The sequence below is a fragment of the Danio aesculapii genome, chromosome 4, assembly GCF_903798145.1.
Source record: "Danio aesculapii chromosome 4, fDanAes4.1, whole genome shotgun sequence".
Taxonomy (NCBI): Eukaryota; Metazoa; Chordata; class Actinopteri; order Cypriniformes; family Danionidae; genus Danio; species Danio aesculapii.
In genome coordinates, this window is record NC_079438.1 from 16,374,506 (window position 1) to 16,380,505 (window position 6,000).

Below are 6,000 nucleotides of genomic sequence, written 5' to 3' on the forward strand. Positions count from 1 at the left end.
ACGAAATAAACCTAGACAAAACCGACAACAATATACAAAATACAGACAAAAACTAAACAAAACGAGGAAAAACTAGACTAAAAGTATACAAAAATCAGACAAAACGCATCTAGACAAAATCAGACAATAACAAAAGTAGACAAAATCTGACAAAACAAAACTAGACACAAGTAGACAAAATCTGACAAAACAAAACTAGGACAAAAGTAGACAAAATCAGACAAACAAAACTAGACGAAACAAAACTAGACAAAAGTAGACAAAATCAGGACAAAGATTAGACAAAATCAGACACAAAGAGAATAGACCAAAACTAAACAAAAAGTAGACAAAATCAGACAAAACGAAATTAGACAAAACTAAACAAAACTAGACAAAACTAAACAAATCTAGACAAAACTAAACAAACCTAGACAAAACAAAACTAGACAAAACTAAACAAAATTAGACAAAACTAAACAAAACGAGACAAAACTAGACAAAGGTAGATAAAATCAGACAAAACAAAACTAGACAAAAATAGACAAAATCAGACAAAATGAATCTAGACAAAATCTGACAAAACAAAAGTAGACAAAATCTGACAAATCAAAACTAGACAAAAGTAGACAAAATCAGACAAACAAAACTAGACGAAACAAAACTAGACAAAATCAGACAAAACTAGACAAAATCAGACAAAAAGAAATTAGACAAAACTAAACAAAACTAGACAAAAGTAGACAAAATCGGACAAAACTAAACAAACCTAGACAAAACAAAACTAAACAAAATGAGACAAAACTAAACAAAACTAGACAAAAGTAGACAAAATCAGACAAAACAAAAGTTGACAAAATCCGACAAAACGCATCTAGACAAAATCAGACAAAACAAAAGTAGACTAAAGTAGATACAATCTGACAAAACAAAACTAGACAAAATAGAACAAAAATCTGACAAAAACAAAACTAGACAAAAGTAGACAACAATTAAGACAGACAAAAACTAGACAAAAGTAGACAAATCAGACAAAAGTAGACAAAATCAGACAAAAAGAAATAGACAAACTAAACAAAACTAGACAAAAGTAGACACAATCAGACAAAACGAAATTAGACAAAACTAAACAAAACTAGACAAAATCGGACAAAACTAGACAAACTAAACAAAATACATTAAGACAAACTAAACAAACGTAGACAAAACACAAACTAGACAAAAGTAAACAAAATTAGACAAAAATAGACAAAATCTGACAAAACAAACTAGACAAAAGTAGACAAAATAGGACAAAAAGTAATTACACAAAACTAAACAAAACTAGACAAAAGTAGACAAAATCAGACAAAACGAAATTAGACAGAACTAAACAAAACTAGACAAAATCGGACAAAACTAAAAAAATCTAGACAAAACTAAACAAACCTAGACAAAACAAAACTAGACAAAATTAGACAAAATCAGACAAAACTAGACAAAAATAGACAAAACTGGACAAAACTAAACAAATCTAGACATAACTAAACAAACATAGACTAAAAAAATCTAGACAAAACTAAACAAAACTAGACAAAATCAGACTAAACAAAACGAGACAAAACTAAACAAAACTAGACAAAGGTAGATAAAATCAGACTAAACTAAACAAAACTAGACAAAATCAGACAAACAAAACTAGACAAAACTAAACTAGACAAAAGTAGACAAAATCAGACAAAAGTAGACAAAATCAGACAAACGGAATTAGACAAAAGTAGATAAAATCTGACAAAACTAAACAAACTTAGACAAAACTAAACAAAAATATACAAAATCAGACAAAACTAAATAAAACGAGACAAAAGTAGACAAAATCAGACAAAACTAAATAAAACGAGACAAAAGTAGACAAAATCAGACAAAACAAAACTAGACAAAAGTAGACAAAATCAGACAAAACAAAACTAGACAAAAGTATACAAAATCAGACAAAACAAAACTAGACAAAAGCAGACAAAATCAGACATAACTAGACAAAAGTAGACAAAACGAAATTAGACAAAACTAAACAAAAGTACACAAAATCAGACAAAACTAAACAAAAATATACAAAATCAGACAAAACTAAACAAAACAAGACAAAACTAAACAAAACTAGACAAAAGTACAGAAGTAGACAAAATCAGACAAAACAAAACTAGACAAAAGTAGACAAAATCAGACAAAACGCATCTAGACAAAATCAGACAAAACAAAAGTAGACAAAATCTGACAAAACAAAACTAGACAAAAGTAGACAAAATCTGACAAAACAAAACTAGACAAAAGTAGACAAAATCAGACAAACAAAACTAGACGAAACAAAACTAGACAAAAGTAGACAAAATCAGACAAAAGTAGACAAAATCAGACAAAATCAGACAAAAAAAGAATAGACAAAACTAAACAAAACTAGACAAAAGTAGACAAAATCAGACAAAACGAAATTAGACAAAACTAAACAAAACTAGACAAAATCGGACAAAACTAGACAAAACTAAACAACTCTAGACAAAACTAAACAAACCTAGACAAAACAAAACTAGACAAAACTAAACAAAATTAGACAAAACTAAACAAAACGAGACAAAACTAGACAAAGGTAGATAAAATCAGACAAAACAAAACTAGACAAAAATAGACAAAATCAGACAAAATGAATCTAGACAAAAACTGAAAAAACAAAAGTAGACAAAATCTGACAAAACAAAACTAGACAAAAGTAGACAAAATCACACAAACAAAACTAGACGAAACAAAACTAGACAAAATCAGACAAAAAGAAATTAGACAAAACTAAACAAAACTAGACAAAAGTAGACAAAATCGGACAAAACTAAACAAACCTAGACAAAACAAAACTAAACAAAATGAGACAAAACTAAACAAAACTAGACAAAAGTAGACAAAATCAGACAAAACAAAAGTTGACAAAATCCGACAAAACGCATCTAGACAAAATCAGACAAAACAAAAGTAGACTAAAGTAGATACAATCTGACAAAACAAAACTAGACAAAAGTAGACAAAATCTGACAGACAAAACTAGACAAAAGTAGACAAAATCAGACAAAAGTAGACAAAATCAGACAAAAAGAAATTAGACAAAACTAAACAAAACTAGACAAAAGTAGACAAAATCAGACAAAACGAAATTAGACAAAACTAAACAAAACTAGACAAAATCGGACAAAACTAGACAAACTAAACAAATCTAGACAAAACTAAACAAACCTAGACAAAACAAAACTAGACAAAATTAAACAAAATTAGACAAAAATAGACAAAATCTGACAAAACAAAACTAGACAAAAGTAGACAAAATAGGACAAAAAGAAATTAGACAAAACTAAACAAAACTAGACAAAAGTAGACAAAATCAGACAAAACGAAATTAGACAGAACTAAACAAAACTAGACAAAATCGGACAAAACTAGACAAAACTAAACAAATCTAGACAAAACTAAACAAACGTAGACAAAACAAAACTAGACAAAATTAGAAAAAACTAAACAAAACTAGACAAAGGTAGATAAAATCAGACAAAACAAAACTAGACAAAAATAGACAAAATCAGACAAAATGAATCTAGACAAAAACTGAAAAAAACAAAAGTAGACAAAATCTGACAAAACAAAACTAGACAAAATTAGACAAAATCAGACAAACAAAACTAGACGAAACAAAACTAGACAAAAGTAGACAAAATCAGACAAAACTAGACAAAATCAGACAAAAAGAAATTAGATAAAACTAAACAAAACTAGACAAAAGTAGACAAAATCGGACAAAACTAAACAAACCTAGACAAAACAAAACTAGACAAAACTAAACAAAATGAGACAAAATCAGACAAAACAAAACTAGACAAAAGTAGACAAAATCAGACAAAACAAAAGTAGACAAAATCTGACAAAACAAAACTACACAAAAGTAGACAAAATCAGACAAACAAAACTAGACAAAACAAACTAGACAAAAGTAGACAAAATCAGACAAAAAGAAATTAGAAGAAAAACAAAACAAAAGTAGACAAAATCGGACAAAACTAAACAAACCTAGACAAAAAGAAATTAGACAAAACTAAACAAAAATAGACAAAATCAGACAAAACTAAGAAAAACGAGACAAAACCAAACAAAACTAGACAAAAGTAGACAAAATCAAACAAAACAAAACTAGACAAAAGTAGACAAAATCAGACAAAACGCATCTAGACAAAATCAGACAAAACAAAAGTAGACAAAATCTGACAAAACAAAACTAGACAAAAGTAGACAAAATCTGACAAAACAAAACTAGACAAAAGTAGACAAAATCAGACAAACAAAACTAGATGAAACAAAACTAGACAAAAGTAGACAAAATCAGACAAAAAGAAATTAGACAAAACTAAACAAAACTAGACAAAAGTAGACAAAATCAGACAAACAAAACTAGACGAAACAAAACTAGACAAAAGTAGACAAAATCAGACAAAAGTAGACAAAATCAGACAAAATCAGACAAAAAGAGAATAGACAAAACTAAACAAAACTAGACAAAAGTAGATAAAATCAGACAAAACGAAATTAGACAAAACTAAACAAAACTAGACAAAATCGGACAAAACTAGACAAAACTAAACAACTCTAGACAAAACTAAACAAACCTAGACAAAACAAAACTAGACAAAACTAAACAAAATTAGACAAAACTAAACAAAACGAGACAAAACTAGACAAAGGTAGATAAAATCAGACAAAACAAAACTAGACAAAAATAGACAAAATCAGACAAAATGAATCTAGACAAAATCTGACAAAACAAAAGTAGACAAAATCTGACAAAACAAAACTAGACAAAAGTAGACAAAATCACACAAACAAAACTAGACGAAACAAAACTAGACAAAATCAGACAAAAAGAAATTAGACAAAACTAAACAAAACTAGACAAAAGTAGACAAAATCAGACAAAACAAAAGTTGACAAAATCCGACAAAACGCATCTAGACAAAATCAGACAAAACAAAAGTAGACTAAAGTAGATACAATCTGACAAAACAAAACTAGACAAAAATAGACAAAATCTGACAAAACAAAACTAGACAAAAGTAGACAAAATCTGACAGACCAAAACTAGACAAAGTAGACAAAATCAGACAAAAGTAGACAAAAGTAGACAAAATCAGACAAAAAGAAATTAGACAAAACTAAACAAAACTAGACAAAAGTAGACAAAATCAGACAAAACGAAATTAGACAAAACTAAACAAAACTAGACAAAATCGGACAAAACTAGACAAACTAAACAAACCTAGACAAAACAAAACTAGACAAAATTAAACAAAATTAGACAAAATAGACAAAATCTGACAAAACAAAACTAGACAAAAGTAGACAAAATAGGACAAAAAGAAATTAGACAAAACTAAACAAAACTAGACAAAAGTAGACAAAATCAGACAAAACGAAATTAGACAGAACTAAACAAAACTAGACAAAATCGGACAAAACTAGACAAAACTAAACAAATCTAGACAAAACTAAACAAACCTAGACAAAACAAAACTAGACAAAATTAGAAAAAACTAAACAAAACTAGACAAAGGTAGATAAAATCAGACAAAACAAAACTAGACAAAAATAGACAAAATCAGACAAAATGAATCTAGACAAAAACTGAAAAAACAAAAGTAGACAAAATCTGACAAAACAAAACTAGACAAAATTAGACAAAATCAGACAAACAAAACTAGACGAAACAAAACTAGACAAAAGTAGACAAAATCAGACAAAACTAGACAAAATCAGACAAAAAGAAATTAGATAAAACTAAACAAAACTAGACAAAAGTAGACAAAATCGGACAAAACTAAACAACCTAGACAAAACAAAACTAGACAAAAATAAACAAAACTAGACAAAATCAGACAAAACAAAACTAGACAAAAATAGACAAAATCAGACAAAACAAAAGTAGACAAAATCTGATAAAACAAAACTACACAAAAGTAG